At 49.8% G+C, this 25,365-nt stretch overlaps 1 protein-coding gene across 5 annotated transcripts in view; it reads left to right on the forward strand.

The window, feature by feature from the left end:
* The first annotated feature begins 660 nt into the window (after positions 1-660).
* LOC137649613 (oxysterol-binding protein-related protein 3-like) overlaps positions 661-25,365 on the forward strand; it is a 304,712-nt gene continuing 280,007 nt past the window's right edge. For 3 of the 5 annotated variants that reach the window (XM_068382594.1, XM_068382611.1, XM_068382620.1), the window contains exon 1: positions 661-816. The gene's annotated coding sequence lies outside the window, so the exon portion shown is untranslated. Of the gene's footprint in view, positions 817-951; positions 971-1,046; positions 1,066-25,365 lie in introns of those variants that run through there. The other 2 variants (XM_068382598.1, XM_068382604.1) reach the window with 2 other exon arrangements.

Here is a 25,365-nt window from a genome sequence, read left to right on the forward strand (position 1 = left end):
GGAATGATCTTCCTAATCTCGCGGTTGAATCGGTGGAACTTCAGAAGTTTATACATTCTGCAGTTTTTAAGCTGAACTGGTTGATGTAAGTTTCTTTTCATAGTTATATATGACAGATCTATTTTAACGTTGTTATACTGATTTAAAGATATTTCATATTCTTTATTCATTAATTCTCATAAAAGTTTATCTATTCCCTTTCCTTTCCTCACGGGGCTTTTTTTTTTTTACCCCTGTTGAAGCATAGGGATTGTAGCATCCTACTGTTCCAACGAGGCTTGTATAGCCTATCGAATGATAACACCACCACCAACAATGACAGCAACAAAAACAACAACAACAACAACAACAGCAGCAGCAGCAACATTAATAATAATAATAATAATAATAATAATAATAATAATAATAATAATAATAATAATAATAATAATAATAATAATAATAATAATGATAATAATAATAATAATGATGATGATGTAAAAAATCTAGTAAAATTTAGATATAAAATCTGAGTAAGAAAACAAAAAATAGGAACCAAGGCATAAAGAAAAATTATAAAGAATATGATATACAAAATAGAACTTATGGAATGGAAAATAAATAATAGAATGTAGAAAATAAAATATGAAAAATAGACTACTGAACTCAACCTCTAAATGTAAGAAGCATTACTGCAAACGTCAAAATCAGGTGTGTGAGTCAGCCCAATGTGCGATCAATGTCATCCACACCCTTAATACTCATCGTCACTTTTGACACAAGGTTTATATCGGAATTTCTGTTCGTAAAAAGCATTTGTGGATATGTACGTGTAAAGTAAGTATTGGATTTCTATTGTATGACCTTTAGTTTGTCAGTTGTTGTCTCCCAGATTGTAGTAACACACGTGATTTTGTAGGGCAACAAGTCTACATAACCACATACCTTGTGTTTTTTATACCATCTTGGTATCGACAGGATTCCATTGCAGGTATTTGGCAAAGTGGATCTGTCAAGTATGTTGTTATTCGAAGGAAATTATGATATGGTCTCTGATCTATATCGCAACGATAAGTATGTATACCGGTAAGACAAGTGTGAAAATGGACTACGGTGCCTTTCGTTTTTATTCCAGTATAATGATGGCATTGGGGTTCATAGTAACAATTCTGGAAAAGTGTAAGAAATTATGCAGTACAATGTAACTAGAACATTTACAGGGATGTGGTCAATCCTAACCTAATCTGGTACACCAGGTCGTAACCTGACAGGGAATCCCACCCACTTTATCTGACCTACATTGCCAGAGGTCAGAAAAAAAATGTTTTGTAACCTAACGTAGTAAGAGTACTATACACTGGGTCATTACCTGACTGTGGATTTACCTTTGTCCCCAGACTCCCTCCCACATAACATGACATAGACTGTGAAAGTTGAAGAAAATACTACAATTCATCCAATTCTGACTTTGCAGATCATGTCTTACCAGCTAAGGAGCTACCCCTGTCTCCCCATGTCATTGAACGGGTTAACAGGTTTTAATATAGTTATGGACAGGGAAAACTTTCTTAGTAAAAACCAACTTTTCCTTGTAGAAAAGCACCCGTTTCCTGCGAAAATTACACTTATTTTTGCCAGGGAAGCCATTTAACAGTTGAACAAAACTCATGTACAGTACAGTAATTCTAAAAGGATATTGATTAGCTTCAGGTCTTTATTTCATATAAAAATGTATTTAAGTGTATGATGCATTAGTTTCATGCCAAATACTTGAACAATAGGTATTATTACAGTTTCATCCATTATGGGAAATCTATTATAATAATATATTTCCCGAGTAAAGCAAGTCTTTTGTAGTATTTCTGTAAAATATTATCTGTCGCAAATGCCTAGTTCTTTATATATCGACGATCAAACTCACGCTACTCATGTCTTCCTCCCAGATTTTTTCTAAGTCTGTTGTTATTGTTGACTGTGTCTTGTATTTGCTTAAATGAGCCCTGTAACCACTATAATCCGCAGACAAACTAGTCCACTATGAAGTCTTACACGTTTGGCCAATCACAGCGCCTGTCCACTATGACGTCACACGTTTGGCCAATCACAGCGCGACAATACATTATCTTACCCAGGCATTTCATTTCGTTCTTAGACATGAAGGCCATAGCAAGCACGTCATCTCATGTTGCACAAGAAGTTGAAATTCCATCTTCTTGTCCTGACTGTTTCCTAACTTACAATGAATTTGTTGTAAGTTATTCGGGGAATATGGAAAAACTAGTGGATTTGTGCCAGAGACACAATTTAATTTTACAAAATAAAAATTTTCCTGCATGTCAAGGAACCTTCGCAACGGCTTCACGTTTTCCTCAAAGCACCAGCACATTTTTATGAACCAACAGTTTAAGGTAAGCTTCATTAATTTATAGAGTATATTATAATGGTGATAGTATAACGATGTATACAACAGTACCATCACTTTGGATTTGGTTTGATGGATGTGTTAGGTAGTGGCTGAAAGGGGAGGGGGGGGGGGCTCGCTGGGGCTAGGCCTAGGTAGGGGTACAGGGCCCTAGGTTAGGTGGTTGTATTAGGTTCGGTAGTGTCCCGAAATTCACTGTGGCCTTAAGGGGGGGGTCGCAGGGGGGGGGGGGCGGAGCCCCCTCCCGGTAGGCCTAGGTAGGGGTACAGGGCCCCTAGGCTAGGTTAGGGGGGTTTATTAGGTTCAGTAGTGCCCTGAAAATCACTGTTGCCTGAAGGGGGGGGGTCGCAGGGGGGCGGAGGCCCCCCCCCCCCCGGTAGGGCTAGCTAGGGGTATAGGGGGAGGGGTGGTGGAAGGATAAGTATTCATTTATTGCAAATATCATTTGATGCCCCCCCCACCCAAAACCCCGGTTCCCACCTGGTGTCCCCCATAATTGTTGGGATGAAGTAGGGTCTTTCTGCATTCTAGAACAACTTGTTGTTTTAACTCCAATTACATAGTAAATCTCTAAATCGGATGGTTTGCGGTCAAAATAAACGTTAAATTCGTTGGAACTACACTATTTCTGATGCAACAAATATATTTTTATTCCAGTTTCCCCATAATGGATGAAACTGTAAATTTACCGAACAATATACAGTAATGCTCCTATGCGAATGCAAACCCTCCTCCTTTAGTAGGGGTTAGATACTGGTGAAGGTGGAAACGGTCAACGAAGAATTATCAAGGTTCTAGTATTGTATAGAAGTCTATCAGTGCACAAACCTTTCAGTCTGATTTTGGCCGTTGAGCTGCATAGACGCGTTCGCGACACTCCATCTGGCCTGAAGTTTTTTCATTAATGATTCATTTTCTCATGAGGCATGTGTGTGAAAAAACAAAGCTAAGCTGTCGGATTGACGCTTCGGCACCTTTATGTAGAGGGCACTGCTTCACTTCTAACTCATATTGTGAAATGTGTAGGAAATGGTCTTCCTCCCAGTGGGTGAGATTTAGGAGGAGGAGGAAGAAAACGTGTAACCTCGATCATTCTCCACCAGGTTCGTCCTTGAAGTTGGGAAAGTCAGCGAGATTCCAACTTTTGACCTCCGAAACTCGCCACTCTGGCCATTCTTTACCTAACTCTTTGGAGGAAAGGCTGAAGAAGACATGACTTTACGCTCATAGAGCAAGTTCCCAAGGCGTGAAACATTCTTACTTCCCTTAGAGAAGCAGAGAGCCTTCCCCTTGAGAAGCAGAGAGCCTTCCCCTTGAGAAGGTGTTCCATCCTTCAGTTTTGGAAGTCTAGGCTGTTGATCTTGCATTGGCCGAAGCTCTATGATTTTCGGATGACAAGCGGCCTTGAGTGCCAATGCCTTCTTCACCACCCATGACTGCCGACTCCTATGATAGCGACTTTGTCTGTGCTTTGTGTACAGTATCTTTCATACTCTTCTGGGAACATTGTTAGTATTTTTTTTGGCTATACTCTAGTTGAGTGTGTAAGTTTGGCACATAAATCATCAATACGTGCCACTGTAGTCCTTCACGTGCCTGTGCCACATGTTTTGATAACAAGCCTCCCAGCAGTGTGCAAGGCTAAAGCGAGCCACCAGCAAATGCAACACCAACCTGTGGAAGCGCGCCGTGATAGTGAACATAAAGCATATGTGCACAAGGGCCTGGATGCTTGGGAATTTGAAACTGGTTACCAAGCAGTGCGCAAATCTGAGACATACAAACAAAGCGCACGTAACTGAAACGCGCTATCAAGAAATGCATCATCAACAAGCGGGCAATCCACGGGTGTGTACTCCTCTAGCAAATTATAAGTTTTGCCTTCTGCCACTGGAGCAGGCATCCCCATGCATGGCAGCACGTGCAAGAAAGAGAAGGCATCTCGAGGACACTTCTCTCGAAGTTCTCTATGAATGTGTTGCTCCGGCGGATAACTGTCCAGTTTTTTTTTCCTCCTCTTCCAAGGGTTTCACCAGATCCTTTAGTGCGCATGCAACCCGAATTGTCTATCAGAGCTTCTTGTCATTCCTCTGCAAAGCACTGAGGGAGTTCTGCATCATACAGACCCAAGGTTGGGGGCTCAGATATGTTTAGGGAAGAGAACAGACTCCTATATTGATTTTGATTTTAGTTTGGCTAGGACATTCAAGCCTGAGTGAATGGTACCGAAACCGTGTCACGAAATGTCATCCTCTCTTTCTGAAGATCATTTGTTTTTACACACACAACCCATCGCCCTTTACATAGGAGAACCATAACTGCAAAGCTAGGAATACTGCAATTAAAAACTTATAACTTGATGTTTTGGACTGACCGGTAGTTACCTGCCAGTAGTGGGGAAGCAAACACACCCCCTGTTGGCTGGCTCACAGATAACTCTCTGAGATATCAGTTGGCAGTGGGAATGGACGTTGTCTTTGACTTGGAATTTTGAAAACTGATTATTTCCTTTTCTCTTTTCCAGTGTGTTTGACTTCAAGAGTGTTTGTGTTGTCTTTGGTAATGCCTGCTGCAATGTGGAAATACCAAGGAATGTTGTTGAAGACCTGCGGCACTTTTATGAGTGCATTGGAAGTTGATTCTCATTAGACATGCTCCTCATGCTGAGGGCATGTGTGTTCACAATCTTCATCTTGTGGCGAGTGTTGGGCGTGGCCATCCTCCTAGTGGGAGAGGTACAGCAGGTGAAAGAAGTCAAAAAGGTATTCTTCGCCTTCAGGATTTGCTTTTTTGACCCCTGATACTTTTCCTTCTGACTCTTCTCTTTTGGTCTCCTCATGGGGCCAATCGAGCAAGAGTGGTGGTCCTTTAACATTGGGGAAATCCCAAGGGCAAGGGGGTCCTTCTGTTTCCCCTAAAGAAATGATGGGACCTCCTTCTCTGGCGGGGCGCTTCCTTCATTTTAGGTTTTGGATGCCTTGTGTTTGCTGTGGCCTTATTTGGGGCATCATGGAGCCCCTTTGAATGAGAAGCTATATCTGGCCCTGTCAGCAAAGCACCATTAGTAGGTTTCTGCCCCAGACGGGCATGCACATATGGATGCAAGCGATCTTTCTGCCAACATGGACTATAGACCATCTTGCAATTAGAACTCTGTTCTAATAAATTGTAAGTGTTGATGGCTATATCCCTTACGGGAAACAAGGTTGTACATTTACCTTTTACCTTCCCATAACCAGAAATACAGCTCATGATGCCAGGGTCATTGCAACGTCCGTGGCATTAAAAAAGAACTACTTTGTGGCACAAGTATTACAAGCTGGCATGTGAAAGCGTCGGATGACCCTCACCGTCCACTACCTGCAAGACATAACCTACAGGAGCATGGAAACATTTTCCATTGGTCCTGTGGTGGCTGTAAAAGTGGTCTAAACACCTCAAGCTCCTTGATGGACAAGTAGCATAGGGTCGAGGGCCGAGATTACCTGGGTTAGTTGAGTGAATGAGTTAGAATGACTGGCTTCTTCCTTTCCTTCACCTTCTCCTCCCATGGAGAATCAACACCGTGGTACTTGGCACAGCTGACCTCACCTCTGCAGGTTAGATCCATTTTGCCTTGTGTAACCTAGTATAGAAATAATACTTGTTACATCCCCAATTCGTTTAGCAAGGGGGTTTTTGGTAAAGTCTGAGTACTCTCGGATTCCTATGACACGAAATCCGATTACTAGACCAACCACGTTGCTAGTATCACGGACATACAGCTTGATCAGGCTGCTAGACAATTTTAGCTAAGGGCAGGATTCCTACCGCCTACGATCCACTGTATATCCTTAAGGAGAGAATCACAGGTTAAATTGGCAAATGACGAATTTGGAAGTGATTTGGGAAATAATTTGGAATTCCCTAACTAGACAAACCTGGAGCTATTTATACTAATTGTCCTGACAGCCCTGTCCCCCTAGAAAGTCCTGCTTGCAAGCAATGTGGGTGCCCACCCCTCCCGCTAACTAGCGGTTAGGGTAGTTATTCCCCTCTAAAATCATGTGGCTTGTCTTTAAGCTGCGGTGAATGTATTATCCCCAATAAATAGCTCCAGTTTGTATTGTTAGGAAAAATATAAATTACTTCCGAATTTGTCATTTAGTTTACTTCCGTAAGGAAAAACTTTACTCCTTATCAGTGGTGAAAGGCTATCGCTCAGCTTTGAGCCAAATCTGTAGACTGGAAGGAGTTTAATGTTTCCTCTTCAGTGGAAATTTAATTGCCGAAAGCCGGAATCCATCACTTCCCGATTCCTGGTTTTCATTGTTTCAGATTGTGGGCCTGAGAGAGGTAACCAACGATCCAAATTAGTTGCTTTTGTGTCCTGATACGGCACTGAGGTGCTACCTCAAGTGTACGCATGTAATATGACCACTCCTGCATCACCTTTTTGTTAGTATTGGGAGGCTAAAGATAAAGGTGACCAGTAACACAATTTTGTTGTGGCTAAGGGAGGTCATTAACCAAACTCATTCACCACTCTCCTTCCGCATCAGGAAGAGCTCAGATTAGAGTACATGATAGTGGGGATTAGCACAACCCTAGCATTTAAAAAGAATTTTTGCTGTAGTGCAGTCCCTGCAGGCAGGGGTGTGGAAATGTCAGATGACTTTTACTACCCATTACCTGTGGGAAACAACCCACAGGTCCTTAGACATGTTTTCCCTAGGGCCTGTAGTAGCTGCACAGTTGGTGGTAACTGTATAGCTACCTTGGCTCCTCTCACAAGATCGTTTGTATTGGATCAAGGGCAAAGGTTACTTGTGAGTCTGGGATGAAATTAAAGAATGACTAGCCTTTTCCTTTCTTTTCAGTCTTCCCTTCTCTTGGGGAGGCCTTTTCTTTTCCTTTCAGTTTTCCCCTCTCTTGGGATACAGCATAGGAAATTTTGCCAGTTGAACTCTATTCTAGTGCAGGAAAGCCTCACGCAGCCTGCAGCTGTTTTATGATACAATATAGAAAAGTAATTTCCCACATTCCTTACGAGAGGGAGTGTGTAGTAACCAGGCAAACCTATTACAGTACTGTATATACTGTATATGCTACATGGGTGTACCAAGCAAATCCATTATGAGACATAGGTTAATTGGTTGGAACAGAATGAAACCATTACTATACTGTATGCCTTAGAGTTAGTACACGGATTTTCAGCTCGTCTTTATTCATCACCAACCCCCAGCTGCAATCAAAGTGTTTACTCATGGAGCAAGCACTGGGCCGGGGTATCCCAGCTCCCAGCTGGTAATCACTGGCCAACTACATACACCTTGTTATAGGATTTTAACTGCTGTTTGTTCCAACACGGAGTACTTACCTCGAAATACTTTCTTACGAGTATCTGGGATCTCCTCCCTAACCGACCAAGAATTTTGCGCAGTTCCCCCTATCTCCGTTTTCCCTTGTTGGGTCCCTCAGTGGCGGATGGATACGTGCCCTGAGGCGACCCGGGTTCAGCGAGCGTGGGAGCGCTGCTAGGTCACATCTGGTCGCGGCGTAGATAACATCTCACCGCTCTCTCTCTCACATCCCGTCCGACCCACCATTGTGTTCCACGTGCTCCCTTGTGTTTTTCCCGTTCATACCCCTTCCTTATGTTACTTGTGTTGCTTGTGAATTCCCTTATGGAATCCCAACGTCGTTGTCCCGGGCCCAAGGCCGGTAAGTCATGCGGGGCATGGCTCTCTAAGTTGGATATCGATCCGCACACTTTGTGTGCCACATGTTGGGGCAGAGTGTGCTCGCCCGCGTCCACGTGTCCGGAATGTGCGTCCTGGCCGGGACTTCAGGGGACATTATTCGGTACGAAGAAGAAGAAGGCTTCGAAGCGGTCGCCGAAGAAGACTGGTCTCGGTGCACCGTTAACGTCTCCTTCAGCTCCTTCGGAGAGTGGTTCCCCTTCCCCTACCTAGAGTAGGGGACGAGGTAAGTCCATTGCGGGTAAACAGCCCATTGCTGTTCCCCATGAGTCTAATTTTAACAATTCTAATTGCATTGTGCCTACGCAGACGAGTGTGGAGTCTGCTGTTGTGACGGAAGTGCTTTCCGTAGACGAGGTTCTGGTGCCCGCAGGACCCGTCTCGAGTGAAGACCCGGTGTGGGGGAGGTCAGGAACACCGGCTCCTCCCCCCCCCATCGTGGCAGTGCTTTTCAGTTGCAGCAGTTTCAGGAGGCGATCAAGACAGAGAAAGGCGAGCCACGTGCTCTTCAGACCCCTACTCTATTGTGTGGACGGCGACAAGGACGCCCTTCAGGTTACCCATGCGGTAGGAAGAAGAGTTTTCTGGCTGGTTTGCCTCACGTGGGTCACTACTCAGGCCCCCGGCGCCTTCCGTTGCGCTGCCGCCTGATGTCATGCAGCCCGTCACCCCGGTAGCACAATTGCAAGCCCCCATGTTGGCGGCAGAGGATTCAGAGGACTTGAATAGCTCCTCTTCTTCTTCGTCGTCCTCGGACGTTACCTCATCCTCCAGCTCTTCATCGTCGGAAGACTCCAGTGACCAGGAGATAAGGAAAAAGAAGAAGAAGTCGAGCTCAAACTTGGGCCCCTCTAGGAAGAAGGCCAAAGTTGCTAAGAGGAAGAGCAAGAAAAAGAAGAGTTCCAGAAAGAAGAGGGCAAAAGTAGGTAAGGTAGTGTTTCCCCCTCGCGGGTCGAACAGGGCTCTTGCCGCTCCAGTGCCCACCTCGGCGGCTGCTGGAGCAGCTCCCGTGCCCTTGCCCATTGTCTCTTTGGCTCCGTCTACGGTTCGGATGCAAGCGTTGGCATACGCTAACTTTTCCTTGACCTTGCCCGGCAAGTCACTGGCTCCATCCGTTCAGCGGAGGCAGCCGCTGGCTTAGCCCGGCAGCATTGTTCCCACACCCAAAGTCTCGCCAGCTCCATCCATGCAGCGGATGCAGCCGCTGGCACAGCAGGGCAGTCACTCTCCACGGATCCCTCTGAAAGGGGGTAGACCCATGATGGCTACCTCCTCCTCGAGGGCTCCATCTGTGATGGAGACAGCCACTCCATCGAGCCGGCCGGATACCAGAGATACGGACGCCCCCACGGATCCATCCGTGATCGAGGATACAGCCGACATGGAGGATCAAGTGGTAGCGGGCTTAATTGATACGGGAGAATGTTTGCCTGATGAGGTATCCTCTTATAGAAAAGTATTGGCACTGATTCGGCACCACCACAGGCTAGATGAGCCCAAACCGTCCTCAGAGCAGGACTGGCTTTCAGGTTTGGGTAGGATGGTAGACAACCCGGTACAGCAGAAACCATCCTTGACCCTACCGGTAGCTTCTGACGTGTTCTGGGCATGGACCATGTCGACCGGTTTGTCTTGGGCCACAAGAACTCCCTCAGGGCCCAAGGGTCCTTTAAGCTCCTGCCTGGACTGAGGACCCAGAAGAAATTTTATGTACCAGACGGACTGCCTGCGGGGCTTTAGACTATGGAAGAAGCCGTCGCGGTTCTGAGCTAAGGCAGTGGAGATGACAGGATCCTTACCGCCCCAGTGGTCTTCTCTCAGGCGGAGGCCACTATGATGGAGGACACGTCGCAGTACATTATCAATGTGGCTTCCTGGTTGGACTGGTGGGCATGCACCTTAGCTGGTTTCCAACTCTCCCACGATCTCCCGGTGTCGGAGAATCAGGCTCTCTTGCATGAGCTCATACGTTCGGGGGGCAAAGCCATGAAGTTTCTAACGTTCCAGTCTTTGACTCAGACGGCAAACTGGATCTTAAGAAGGAGGGATACGGTACTTAACAGGCTCCCCCGTAGACTCCCCGAACGTAAGGCAAAATTCCTGAGGAATGCTCTGGTGTGGGGTGAGACCCTGTTCCCCCTACAGACAGTAGCAGAAGCCATGGAAAGAGTGGGGAAACTGAGAGACTCGGCTGAGCCTAGGCAGCCAGCAGCAAGACGCCCTCCACATAGAAGACCGTCTGTGGACGGGGCTTACCCGCCTACGCCACCAGCTAGATAGGAGGCCCCTCCCCTTCCTGTCATCAGTCCTTGCGGCCCTCCCGCAGAGTTGGTGCCCCAGCCCAAGCCTTCTTTAGACAGAAATATTCGGGCTCGAGACGGTCACTCAAACTGTCTCCCCAGAAGGAGATAGGAAGAGAGGCCCCCTACACCTTCCCATGCCACAGGTGGGGGGATGCCTCAAATCACATTGGCAAGCATGGCAGGACAACGGTGCGGACCCATGGACCGTGGCAGTACTCGGAGGGATACAGGATTCCCTTCCTGACAGAGCCTCCCCCTCTTATTTCCGACCATCGGGCGGTGTGGCTGGCCCCCAAGAATCACATGAAGAGAGCAGCCTTGCAGCAGGAGGTGTCGGCCATGTTGGAAAAAGGAGCACTACAACCCGTCCGGGAGTCGTCCCCGGGGTTCTACAGTAGGCTCTTCCTGGTGGAGAAAGCTACGGGGGGTTGGACACCAGTCATCGTCCTCTCGACCCTGAACAAGTTCATCAAGAAGACGTCCTTCAAGATGGACACGCCGAAGTCGGTACTGGCGGCCCTGAGGGAAGGGGATTTCATGATGTCCATGGACCTCAAGGACGCCTACTTTCAGATCCCCGTACACCCCTCCAGCAGGAAGATCCTCAGGGTGAAGTGGGGAACCCAGTCTCTACAGTTCAGGACCCTCTGCTGCGGCCTGTCAACGGCTCCTCAGGTGTTCACGATGATATTCACCGTAGTATCAGCCTGGGCACACAAGCAGGGCATCAGGCTGATCAGGTATCTCGACGACTGGTTGCTGCTTTCAGCCTCAGAGACAGCCTTAAAGGAGCAGGGGGCAAAGCTGTTACACTTCTGCAGAGAACTAGGGGTTACCATCAGTCTAGAGAAGTCCCAGTTGGTCTTCACCACCAGGATGACGTACCTAGGGATGGCCCTGGACTCCCAAGTAGCAAGGGCATTCCCCTCTCAAGAGAGGCTGGACAATCTGGACCATATGATGCGACCATTCCTAACAAATGCACCAATGAGAGCTAAGGATTGGCAGAGACTCGTGGGCCACCTGGTCTCGCTGGAGAAACTAGTTCCTCAAGGGAGGCTCAAGCTGAGGCCGATCCAATGGAATCTGAAGGACCTCTGGTCACCGGGAGACCCGCCTCAGTCCTTATTCTTGATATCTCCAGCCACCAGAAACATGCTCCTCTGGTGGTCCGACAGGGCGAACACCCTAAGAGGGGTGCCGTTCGCATCCGCTCCTCCGGAGATGTTGTTCTTCACAGACGCGTCAAAAGAGGGTTGGGGAGCCCATCTGCTGGAAGAGACAGCAGAGGGGAAGTGGTCCCTGGAGGAGAAGCTCCTCCACATAAACCTGCTCGAGCCGCTGGTGGTTCAAAAGGCCCTCGCAATATTCGCCCATCGCCTACAGGGAAACACAATAGCCCTCATGTGCGACAACACCACCGTGGTGGCCTACATAAAGAAACAAGGAAGATTGAGGTCAAGGGAGCTGTGCGATCTCACGGCTCGGATCCTGGAATGGGCTGAGAGGAAATTCATCATTCTCACAACCAGGTTCATTCTAGGGAAACGAAACGTTCTAGCCGACGGCCTCAGCAGAGCAGGGCAAGTAGTGGGGTCGGAGTGGTCCCTACACCCACAAGTGGCCCAGAAAGTCCTACAGTTGTGGGGCTCACCGATGATAGACCTGTTCGCCATAAGGCTCAACACACAGCTCCCCGTGTTCTGTTCTCCTGTGCCAGACCCGTCAGCAAAGTTTGAGGACGCGGACTCGACACGTATGCCTTTCCCCCCTTTGGGATTCTCAGTCAGGTACTCAACAGACCCAGACAATCAAGGGCTATAATGATGACTTTGGTAGCGCCCTGGTGGCCGGAGAGGGAGTGGTTCACGGATCTACAGGACCTGGCCACCCTTCCTCCGTGGCTCCTACCAATAAGAGAAGATCTGCTGCACCAGCCCCACTTTCGGAGGTTGCATGAAAACCCTCAGTGCCTCCAGCTACACGCGTGGAGGTTATCAAGCGTCTATTAAGGAAAGAAGGATACTCGGAGAAGACAGCTTCAAGGATGTCAGGGTATCTTCGGAAGTCCTCTAGCGTGGTGTACCAGGCTAAGTGGGCCAAGATTGTAGACTTCCTGGTCCACCTGAGGGACGACCTGGGGGTCTCCATTCCAGCCATCAAGGGGGTCCGAGCAGCCCTGGGACAGGTCTTTCAACTCAGAGGCATCGACCTGGGGGCATCTCGCCAGATTTCCATGCTCATTAGAAGTTTCGAGCAGTCTTGTTCCCCCCGCGCCGCTCGGGTCCCGCAGTGGGACGTGGCCAAGGTTCTCAAGGTTCTGACAAGGCCTCCCTTTGAACCGCTCAAGGATATCCTAGATAAAGACCTCACCCTCAAGACAGTGTTCTTGCTGGCTCTGGCCTCAGCCAAGCGTGTGAGCTCCACAGCTTGTCATTCGAGGTCTGGCACTCGTAAGGGTGGAAGGACCTGTACTTTAAGTTTTTGCCTGAATTTGTAGCCAAAACACATAACCCAGCCATTGCAGCCCCGAGGTTCGAGGGGTTCTCGGTCCCGGCGATCCCTCACTCGGACAACCCGGAAGACTTGCTCCTGTGCCCAGTGAGAACGGTCAGGAAATACCTTAGCAGGACAGCCAGACTCCAGCCGGGTATCAAAAGTCTGTTTGTCTCCTCAGGCCCAGTAAAGAAGGCAGTGTCAAAGAACACGATCTCCTTCTGGCTTCGGCGTGTCATCAAGAGAGCTTATGCCAGTGAGGGGTCCTCAATCCCGGGTACCCCACGGCCCCATGATATTAGGGGTCTTAGCACTTCTGTGGTATTTGACAGCAACATGGCAGTAGGCCAAATCATGCGAGCAGGCACATGGTCCAGGCAGTCCACCTTTACGGCCCACTACCTGAAAGACTGCACAAGGAAGTCCCTGGACGCCTTCTCCATTGGGCCAGTGATTTCCGCCCTGCAACAAGTTTAGGGCTAAAGCCCCAGGTAGCCCGAGGGAAGTAATTGCAAGCGACACAAGTTTCCTCCTTACTCCCCTTTCCTTCCCTCCTCCCATGTGAGAGATGAATGTTGTGGAAGCCCATGTCCGGATTATGCAAAAAGGTGAGTTACACATACAAGTAGACTTTTGCGTGCTTCCCCTGACTCTCCTACCCTGTTCTTTGTGTCGTCTAGACCTAGCTCCTATCTAGGTCCTGTGTCCTGGGATGGTAGTGGTGGGTCTTCCTGCCTGTAAGTCCACCCCCGCCTCCTAAAGTGTAAGTCTCCTAAGAAAGTAATTCGAAGTAAGTACTGTACTCCGTGTTGGAACAAATCACAAATTTTAAGTTATTTTGTATTTTTCCTAACAGTACTTACCTCGAACTACTTTCGGGTTATTGCGCGCCCATCCTACCCTGGGTGACTTACAGGAGTTCGAAGTAGAACACATATGCCTCCTGGCGACAGAGACCTAGCAGTGCACCCACGCTCGCTGAACCCTGGTCGCCTCAGGGCTCGTATCCATCTGCCCCGGAGGGCTCCGACAAGGGAAAACGGAGATAGGGGGAACTGCACAAAAATCTTGGTCGGTTAGGGAGAAGATCCCAGATACTCCTAAGAAAGTAGTTCGAGGTAAATACTGTTAGGAAAAATACAAATTGCTTAAAATTTTTGATATTCCAACTTCATTGTTATAATTCTTCCCTGTAAAGGACTCGGCATTATATAGTTAGGAAAAATACAACTTTTGATACAGTATATTTTATGTACAAATACCTACTTGTCTTGATAGTAAACTTGTTTCAAATTTCAAGCAGTGCTCTCATGAAAATTACTATTTTATGAATAGAACTTACCTGGCAGTTATATATATATAGCTATAGTCTCTGACGTCCGGCAGAATTTTTCAAAACTCGCGTCAACTGCCGTGTGGTGGTTGTGCGGTTAGGTGGTTAACAACCCTTACAGGGTGGTACTTGGAATCATCCCGTTTTCTGTTCCTCAGATCATCTCTGCCGGTTGGACCGACAACATTGTTGGTCCGCCATTGGAGTTTTTCGTTCTCTTTCCCTGTGTCGCTGTACCGGACTTATTTTTTGGTGAAGTACATTGACTTGGGATTTTGGCAATCGCTTTTGTATTTATTCTGTTACTACTTGTTTGTTTAATATGACTGATAAACTTCATTTTCGTGTTTGTGTAAGTGAGGAATGCAAGGTGAGGTTACCGAAAGTTTTGGTAGACCCTCACACTGTTGGTTTGGGTTGCTGGGGTTTTGATTGTGCGCTTGATAAAAGGTGCAAGGAATGTGAGGTTTTAAGCGAGAAAGAATGGTTAGATATGAAGCGCTATGTGCGCAAGTTAGAGTTAGATAAAGCCAGGAGGGCTTCGAGATATAAATCTAAATCTGCCAGTGAAGTTAGTTTAGATATTTCTATTGATCCATTAATTAATTCCTCTGTAGAAGTTGAACCTTCTCCTGAGGTAGTAGCTCCTGCCCCTTCTACAGGAACGGTATCGACGGATGACCCTCGGTACGCCAGAATGGCGGCTGAGTTGAAGGCTATTAAAGACCAACTTTCAGCTTTGAAAGGTAAGAGTGAGAGTGTGATTAGTGCTAGTGAAAGTGCAGTGGAGGTGACGACTGATCGAACCTGTCACTACCCTAGGTCTAGACCTCTACCAAGCTCCCAGGACCAAGGGAGAAGGTACGTCGACGGCCGCAAGGGAGTGAGAGGTATGTATCCTCGGTCAGTCGTCGCCTCAGACAGTCCTGTTGCATCTTCCCAGGCTGCTCCTGACCGCCATGGAAAAGGCGTGTTGGAAGTGATGGGGTCCTCCCCGAGCCCCTCTCCCAGACGCAAATGGCAGGATGAGGCTTCGAGACAGACCAAGAGGAGGTGGAACCTTACTGACTAAACCCGTTCTCGCTCTCCCTTATCAAGTAGCCTTCTGAGGATGACTTGGACGCCGTTCCAGTGAAAAGGCCAAAGCCTAGAGACGAAAGTGAAGAGAGACCGTCGAGAGACCCTTCTCCTACAACAAGCGCTACTCAGCAGCCATCGCCTTCGGAACCGCAGGATCCAACAGCAGTCGCGAAGTCTTTTATGACTGTTATGCAGAAGCAGCTGTTTTCTCTGGTACAAGCTTTTAGCCATCCTTCCCCCCAGTCGGACAGACGTAAGGACACCTCTTTACCTATTAAGAAATTGGCCTCTAAGAGGGAACGGAGTTCCTCTCCCAGGGAACTGCGGCGAGATTCGTCTAAGGCGCGGTAGCGCGCTTCTTCTTCATCGACACGCCTTCAAAATGCTCGCGATTCTCGACATCAGGACGCTTCCGTCTCTCACTCGCGACACCAGGATGATTCCAGCCTGCCTCTCCAGGACGCTTCCGCTTCGCGACGCCAGGAAAAACGCAGCTCTCGGCGCAAGGATGCTTCCAGCTCTCGGCGCCAGGATGCATCCGCCTACCGCCTCGAGGACACTTCTAGCGCTCGGCGACAGGACGCACGCGTTTCTCGGTGTCATGACGCATCCAGCCCTCGCCAACAGGACGCATCCTACGATTTGCTTCTCTCGGATGCAGGTGAACCTTCACCCCAAAGGGACACTGAAGTGGAAGTAGGACAAGATCTTGAGGATGTTTCAGAGGATGAAGATGAACCTGCTAACGTGGCTGTAGATTATAAGGTTCTCTCTCGCTCCCTCCTTGAGCTTTATGGGGAGGAGTTTCAACCTGCTGTCCCTCGTTCTCCTCAATCGCAGTTTAGCAGGAAGAAGGCCAAAAAGCAGTCTGCTTTCATCAAAATGAAGCTGTCCATTTCTGCTAGGAAGGCTCTCGTTAGAGTTGATGACTGGCTGAAAGAGCGGAGGCAAGCGGTATAGACCACCTTCTCTTTTCCACCAGCTCGACTTGCATCTAAGGCGGTCATGTGGTACGAGACTGGAGAATCTCTGGGCCTGGAAGTGCCTGCCTCCTCCCAGGGGGACTTCTCTGGTATTGTTGACTCTGCTAGGAGGCATGCCCTTAACTTGGCGAAGGTAATGTGGTCCATATCTGAGCTTGACCACCCCGTCAAGGGGATTTTCCGAGCCTTCGAAGTCTTCAGTTTTTTGGACTGGTCTCTAGGTACGCTGGCCAGGAAAACCGAACGACTGGAGGAAACAGAAGACCTTACTAGTATCATGGCATGCATGGACAAGGCTCTTAGGGACGGGTCAAATGAGTTGGCTTCCCTATTTTCGGCTGGAGTTTTGAAGAAGGGGGCCCTGTTATGTTCTTTCGCTTCCAGAGCAGTGACGGTCACGCAGAAGGCCGAGCTCCTTTACGCCCCTCTCTCGGAGCATCTTTTTCCTGAGTCCCTTGTCAGGGACATTACCCTTTTGCTTGCACAAAAGGCCACACAAGACCTCCTGTAATGCTCTGCAAGAAAGCCCTTACCAGCAATTCCTTCGTCTCTGAAAAGAGAGGAGAGGAAATTTCAGCAGCCCTTTCGAGGTAGAGGTCCTTTGAGAACAGACTTCAGGGGAAGAAGGCAGGAGACGGGCGGTAGAACGAATAGAGGTTCGTTCAGATCCCGCTCCAAGAAGTGAAGTTCAAGTCCTCCAGACAGCGGTAGGAGCAAGACTGTCACTTTTTTGGCAGGCTTGGAAGAAAAGAGGGGTGGACGCCTGGTCCCTCTTGGTCATCAAGAGGGATACAAGATCCCCCTCTTGAAGAAGCCTCCGTTTTCAAATACTCCTCTAGCCTTAGTGGCTCAGTACTCGGATGCCGTGAAACAAAGGGCCCTACTAGACCTGGTGGACCAGATGCTGGAGAAGGGAGCAATAGAACCAGTTCTGGAACTATCCTAACCAGGTTTTTACAGTCGCCTGTGTCTGGTACCCAAGAGTTCGGGTGGATGGAGACCCGTTCTGGATGTCAGCTCTCTGAACGTCTTTGTGGAAAAGACAAAATTTACCATGGAGACGACTCAGTCGGTGCTGGCAGCAGTACGTCCAGGGGACTGGATGGTGTCTCTGGATTTACAGGACGCTTATTTTCACGTCCCCATCCATCCGACTTCAAGGAAGTACCTGAGATTCATGATCCAGGGCAAGTGTTTCCAGTTCAAGGCCCTTTGCTTCGGCCTCAGCACTGCTCCTCAATTCTTCACCAGAGTAATGGCGAACGTGGCTGGATGGCTTCATCAAGAGGGGATAAGAGTATCTCTATATTTGGACGACTGGTTGATAAGATCGCTGTCGAAAGAAAAATGTCTGGAGGACCTACGCAAGACTTTCATGATGGCTCAAGAACTGGGTCTCGTCATCAACAAGAAGAAATCTCAGACCGAACCGTGTCAGACTATTCTTTATTTGGGGATAGTTCTGGACTCAGTTCGTTTTCGGGCTTCTCCCTCCCATGAGAGGCAGACCAGGTGCCTCGAGAAGGTTCAGGAATTCTTGGAGAGACAGAAATGCTCAGCGAGGGATTGGATGAGTTTGCTGGGAACCCTCTCCTCGCTCGAACAGTTTGTGTCTTTGGAAAGACTGCACCTCAGACCTCTTCAACACTTCCTATGAAGAGTGTGGAACAGAAAGATTCAGGAGGACTCCTTTTCCTTCCTTATTCCAGCAGAAATCAAGAGTCATCTGATTTGGTGGCTGGATCCAGCTTTGTTAGGAGAAAGAATCTCCCTGTGCAGGAAGAACCCAGACCTAGTGTTGTTCTCAGATGCTTCGGAGTCAGGATGGGGAGCACCACTAGGAAGCAAGGTCTCAGGCTCTAGGGAAAAGGAACAAACTGGATGGCACATCAACAGGAAAGAGTTGATGGCCATTCTGTTAGCACTGAAGGCCTTAAAAGACTCAGTGTCAGGGAGGATAGAGGAGGTCAATTCGTACAACACCACGGCTCTAACTTACATCAGAAAGCAAGGAAGGGGGAACTCACTCTCTGTCTCTGTTCGAAACAGCAAAAGAGCTCCTTGTGTGATTGAAGGAGAACAATGTAGGACTTCTAACAAGATTCGTGCAGCGACAGGAATGTAAGAGCAAACATGCTCAGCAGGAAAGGGCAAGTTCTTCCCACGGAATGTACCCTCAACCACCAGGTCTGTCAGAGTCTGTGGAAGTTATGGGGGAGACCTTTAATAGACCTCTTTGCCTCCAACCAAAACAAAAGGATCCCCAACTACTGCTCCCTAGTCCCGGACGAGGAGGCAATAGCAGTAGACGCCTTCTTGATGGACTGGACGGGGATGGACACCTATGCGTTCCCCACGTTCAAGATCATCAATCTGGTCATCAGGAAATTCGCTCTCCTCGAGTCGGGAAGAATGATCCTGGTAGGTCCATTTTGGCCAACAAGAGAATGGTTCACAGAAGTGGTGGACATGTTAGTGGACTTTCCAAGAAGCCTTCCTCCAAGTCCAAAGCTTCTCAAACAGCCCCACTTCGAGAGGTATCATCAAAACCCCCTCGCTCTACGACTGACTGCCTTCAGACTATCGAGAAACTTGTCAGAGCGAGAGGTTTTTCTGCGCTAGCTGCAAGAGCTATCGCAAGAGCGAGGAGGGTCTCTTCACAAAGTGTCTACCAATCTAAGTGGGAAACCTTTAGGGCTTGGTGTAAGCAGTACAAAGTTTCCTTAATCACTACCTCTGTGAGCCAAATAGCGGATTTTTTGTTGTCCCTCAGACACGATGCTAAACTAGCCGTATCCACGATTAAAGGATATAGGAGTGTGCTCTCAGCTGTCTGTAGGCACAGAGGCATAGATTTAACTCAGAATAAAGACTTTCTAGATCTCGTGAAGTCTTTTGAGACAACTCAGCAGGCTCAGTTAAGACCCCCAGCTTGGAATCTGGATGTGGTTCTGAAGTTCCTATGAACCAAGAAGTTCGAACCCATCTCACAAGTGTCTCTTAGAGATGCTACTAAGAAAACCCTCTTCCTGATGGCTCTGGCCACAGCAAAAAGGATCAGCGAAGTTCACGCTATTGAGAAGCAAGTGGGCTTTATCCAGAATGGAGCAGTATGTGCGTTAAGGATCGACTTCCTCGCCAAGAATGAAAATCCATCAAAACCCTGGCCTAGGACTTTTGAGGTTCCTAACCTCACTAATGTGGTGGGCCAAGAACAGGAGAGGCTCCTCTGCCCAGTTAGAGCCCTCAGAGCATATTTATCTCGTACTAAGAATGTTAGAGGTGCATCTAATTCCTTATGGTGCTCAGTGAAAGATCTGCAAAAGCCCCTTTCAAAGAATGCTTTATCATTCTTCCTGAGGGAAACAATAAGAGAAGCTCACCTCTTGTGTGAGGAGGAGAACTTCGGTCTTTTGAAAGTAAGGGCTCACGAGGTGAGAGCTATCGCTACTTCACTGGCCTATCATAAGAATGTCGGTTAGATTATGGACGCAACGTTCTGGAGAAGCAACTCCGTGTTCGCCTCTCATTACCTCAGAGAGGTAAGAGTGGATTATGAAAGGTGTTACACCTTGGGCCCATACGTAGCTACGGCTTCTGTATTAGGCAAAGGAGTTACTACCTCCCCTCAACCTTAACTTTTGTATGCCTGTGTTTGGGTTTTGGTTTTTATGGTTGTCTGATGACTGTGACTTGTGGTACAGTACCCTCAGTCTAGCTAGATAGTTTTATATCTATTCTGCAAGGTTAGGTGGTTAGTTTGAGTAAGGTTGCAGTTTTTAAAAAAAGGGGGCATAGGTAGTGCTGAAGTCTAGTCAAGTTGTTGGTCTCACCCCGTTTGACAGACTCGATTGAGTTGTTTCAGCATGACAGGTCCACTCCTGGCTGACACTCTTAAGGGAAAGCAACTCAAGAGGCAGGAACCTTTGAAGGTAAGGAATCAAGGTGTTTTTTCTCCTACAACTTTTTTTGTTGTTTCCCCAACGATGTTTACTGTCTGTCACACCTCAAAATGTGTGAATCAGCTATATATATATAACTGCCAGGTAAGTTCTATTCATAAAAATGGAGTTGTTCCAACACGGAGTACTTAACTCGAACTACTTTCTCAGGAGTATCTGGGATCTCCTCCCAACCGACCAGAATTTTGTGTAGTTTACCCTACCTCCGTTTTCTATGCGGGGGAACCTCTGGCGGAGTGATACGCGCCATAAGGCGACCCGGGGTTAGAGAGCGTGCTCGCTCAGGTCTCAACCACCAGTAAGTTTTCTGGTCGCGTCGTGATAACATCTCGCCGTGCTCTCCTTACCCAGTGCGACCCTTTGTGTCCCTCGAGGTCAGTGGTCCTCTTGTGTTCATACCTTACCGTATCCTACCCTTTCCCTCTGTGTTCCTGTGTCTTGTGGTGCTTTACTGTTCGTTATGGAGCATCCCCGTCGTTGCCCCGGGCCTATGGCCGGTAAATCTTGTGGGGCTTTCCAGTCTAAGCCGGAAGTCGACCCCCACTCCTTGTGTGTTCCCCTGCAGCCACGTGTCCGGAGTGGGAATCCTGGAATGAAGTCCAGTGGGTGTGCTACGGCACCAAAAAGAAGAAGGCTACCAAGAGGTCGCTGAAGAAGCCTACCAAGAGGTCGCCGAAGAAGCCAAGCATTGCCTCGCCTCTTGCTTCGCCCGATGCCTCTTCGGAGAGAGCTTCTCTGCCGCCTTCCCCTACCCAGAGTAGGGGACGAGGTTAGTCTGTTGCGGGGAAGCGGCCCATTGTTCTTCCCCAGGAGTCCGTGATGCCTGTTGGTGGGGATGTAGTGTCAGTTCAGGCAAGTGGGGGGCCTGAGGGAGGGGCGGGAGTGTGTTCGGGAGACGAGGGCCTGGTGCCAGCAGGTCCTGTCTCTACTGACAATCCCATTTGGGGGAAGGCTGCCATAACCTCTTCCTCCGCTTCGTGGATCTGCGTTTCAGGTACGTCAGCGGCCGGGGGAGATGCCGAGATGGAGGATTCACCGAGTTCGGACCCCTTCGCGTGGGCACCGCCGAGGACGCTCTTCAGGTCGCCCATGAGACTGGAGGAGGAGTTCGACACCTGGTTTACCCGTAAGAAAGTGCCTTGCTCTCCCCCGGCGCCCTCAGCAACGCTTCCGCCCATCTTTCTCCAGCCTTCTTCGTCAGCGGACCGGCATGAAGAACCACCAGCAACGCGGGACTACTCGGACCGATCAGCACATTCGTACCAGTCTTCGGTCTCTTCTTTTGGGTCGTACTCCTCGGAAGATGAAGGTCCGAGGGACTCGAAGAGGAGACGAGACAAATCCCGCAGGAGGAGGTCCCGTTCCCGTTTCCGATCTCGCCACGCCAGGAGGCGTTCCAGATCCCCCAGGAGGAGACACAGGAGAAGCCGCTCGCCAAAAGAAGAATGGGTGCGTGTCACCATCCCACGCAGTCACCTCCTAGGAGCTTCAGCAGCCCCGAGTACCTCTGGCTGGCTCCTGAGAGCTCCTTCTCCATCCTCGAGGTACGGCCCCTCCAGCAGACCAGAACATCGGCGGAAGTTCTCGCATCAGGTCTTGGTTGACAGGCATAAGCCTGCGAAGGTTCCGACTTCATCTGCACAGTGGAGAGAGTCGCCCCTTCGGACTGGCAGCCTCGTCCCGGACCACGGGCCTTCAAGGGAACGCCCTGACAGTAAGAGTCATCCAGCTAACACGGGGAAGCCTGCAGCCACGTGGATCCCCGCAGAAGGGGGTAGGCCCATGACGACTACCCTCGTCCCAGCGGGGCTGCCCCCTCAGCGAGTCGAGCCGCTGAGAGTTCTTCACGATAGGAAGATGCCTCCACCTCAAGCGAAGCCCTCCGCCTTAGACGTTCCTGCGCAGGCGGAGGACCACTCAGCCGAGGCCCTCGTCGATAGCGGAGAATGTTCAACGGATGAGGTCTCAACGTATAGGAAGAAGATCCTGGCCCTCATCAGGCGCCATCATAGTCTAGATGAGCCGAAGCCCTCGGCGGACGAAGCCTGGCTCTTCGGCCTTAGCAGGTTGGTGGATAACCCTGTGCAACAGAGGCCTTCGCTGGCTCTTCCCCGGGCGAGGGACGTTAGGCTGGGTATGGACCACATAGGTACATAGCCAGCCAGGTGGACACTCCCAGGAATCAGAGCTCCTCCAAACTCCTCCAGGGGCTTAAGGCACAGAATCGTTTTTATCTCCCGGAGGGGCGCCGCAGAGGTCCTCGTTCGGTTGAGCCAGCAATCGCCATCCTTAATCAGGGAGCCGCTGAAGACAGGGTTTCCACCGCTCCAATATGTTTTTCTCCGTTGGAAGCCTCCATGATGGAGGACATGGCCCTGGATTTGGTGTACATCTCATCATGGTTAGACTGGTGGGCCTGCACATTGGTAGGTTTTCAGGCCTCTCACGACCTCTCCGTCCCCGAAAACCAGACCTTACTGAGGGAACTAATTAGCTCAGGAGGGAAGGCTCTCAAGTTCCTATCATACCAGTCCCTCTCGCAGGCAGCCAACTGGATCCTGAGTAAGTTGGTCAGGAGACTACCAGACAGGGAAGAAAGAGCCTTAAACAACTTGCCCCTGTGGGGCAACTCTGTGTTCCCCCTGAAGGCGGTGGAAGAGACGGTGGAGAGGGTCAGGAAACTGAAGGATGTGGGAGAACCCAGACCCTCCTCCAGCAAGACGACCGGCCCATAGGAGAACCTCTTCGGATGTCTCTCATCCTCCCCGCGCCTCGCTGATCCAGCCCAGAAGGGACGCCCCGTTGGTGTCGTGGCACCAGCCCTCGCAGCCCTCCCGTAGGGGTACTTCGACTCCTCAAGCAAGCTTCAGACCATCCAACTCTGGCTCCAGGAGAGGACGTTCCAGTCGCGCCTCTTGAAGGAGATAGGATGGGAGGCCCCCTACTCCTGCCGATGCCTCAGGTAGGGGGATGCTTCAATCACTCTTGGCAAGCATGGCGGGACCAGGGAGCGGATCTGTGGACTGTAACAGTGCTGAAGGAAGGGTACAGGTTACCCTTCCTAGCGGAGCCGCCCCCTCTGATCCCGGACCAGCAGGCAGAGTGGTTGGCGCCCAAGGACCCCTTGAAGAAGACAGCGTTGCAGGAGGAAGTTTCGGCTATGCTCGCGAAAGGGGCAGTAGAACCAGTCACGAATCCAGGACCGGGGTTCTACAGCAGGCTCTTCCTGGTGGCGAAAGCGACAGGGGCTGAAGACCGGTCATAGACCTCTCAGCCCTCAACAAGTTCGTGTGCAAGACCGACTTCAAGATGGACACCCCAAAGTCGGTCTTAGTGGCCTTGAGGGAAGAGGACTTCATGATGTTCATAGACCTCAAGGACGCCTACTTCCAGATCCCTGTCCACCCCTCCAGCAGGAAGTTCCGATGGGTGGAACAGCTCCTCAGGTGAAACAGCTCCTCAGGTCTTCATGAGAGTCTTCGCAACAGTTTCAGCCTGGGCACACGAACAGGGCATCCGCCTGATTTGGTACCTAGACGACTGGTTGTTGCTTTTAGCCTCAGAGGGAGCACTGAGGGAGCAAGGCCCGAAACTTCTGCGGTTCTGCAACGTCTTTGGTATCATCATCAACCTGGAGAAGTCTCAGCTGATACCCTCCACCAGGATGACCTACCTTGGGATGGTTGTAGACTCCCGGTTGGCGAGAGCCTTCCCCTCCGCGGAGAGACTGGAAAACATAGAGCAGATACTGCGGCCCTTCCTGTCGGGCCAGCCCAGGAGAGCCAAGGATTGGCAAAGGTTGATAGGCCATCTCGTGTCGTTGGAAAAGTTAGTCCCCAGGGGAGGCTCAAACTCAGGGGCGTGCAGTGGAACCTGAAGGAGCTATGGAACCAGGGGGACTCCCCGCACAAGATAGTCCCGCTCTCCCCGGAGACGAAGGAGGTCCTGAAGTGGTGGCATGTCAGAACAAACACCCTCAAGGGAATGCCCTTCGCAGTCAACCCTCCGGAGATGCTGCTGTTCACGGACGCATCCAAGGAGCGTTGGGGAGCCCATCTTCTCGACTAGACAGCAAAAGAAAAATGGGACTCCGAGGCGAGGAGACGGCACATAAACGTGCTGGAACTGATGGCCGTACAAAGGGCATGCAGAGAGTTCGTCCATCTACCCCGGGGAAACACCGTGGCTCTGATGTGGGACAATGTCATGGTGGTGGCCTACGTGAAGAAGCAGGGAGGACTGAAGTCGAGGGAACTGTGCAGTTTCACGACGAAATTCCTGGAATGGGCAGAGGGGGAACAGATCAAGATCTTAGCCAGGTTCATTCCGGGAAAGAGGAAAGTCTTGGCCGATGGCCTCAGCAGGATGGGTCAAGTTGTAGGGTCAGAATGGTCCCTACACCCAGGAGTGGCCAAGACCATCATCCTGAATTGGGGTTTGCCGGTAATACTGTAGACCTCTTCACCACGAGACTAGACGCACAGCTCCCCGTGTTTTGTTCTCTTGTGCCAGACCCAACAGCAGCGTTCGAGGACGCCTTTCAACATCCTTGGGACAATCTCAACGTATACGCCTTCCCCCCCCCCTTCGGAATGCTCAGGCAGGTCCTCAACAGGGTGAGGCGGGCGGACAACCTGTAGATGATTTTGGTGGGGCCTTAGTTGCCGGAGAGAGAATGGTTCGCAGACCTAAGGGAACTGGCGCGCCTCCCGCCTTGGCCTCTTCCGGACAGGCCAGACCTTCTCCGGCAGCCTCACTTCCAAAGGTTTCACGAAAACCCTCGGTCCCTCCGCCTTCACGCGTGGAGGTTATCGAGCGTCTCCTGAGGAAGGAAGGATATTCGTCGAAGACCGCAGAGAGGATGTCAGGCTACCTAAGACATTCGTCGGTCGCGGTATACCAAGCGAAGTGGGCTACCTTTACAAAATGGTGCTCCTCGAAGAACATCAGGCCATTAGGGGCCTCCATTCACGAGATAGCAGACTTCCTGGTCTATCTTAGGGACGAAGTAGGCACGTCCATTCCAGCCATCAAAGGAGTCCGAGCGGCGTTGGGCCAAGTTTTTC

This window comes from Palaemon carinicauda, chromosome 1 (assembly GCF_036898095.1).
Source record: "Palaemon carinicauda isolate YSFRI2023 chromosome 1, ASM3689809v2, whole genome shotgun sequence".
Lineage (NCBI taxonomy): Eukaryota > Metazoa > Arthropoda > Malacostraca > Decapoda > Palaemonidae > Palaemon > Palaemon carinicauda.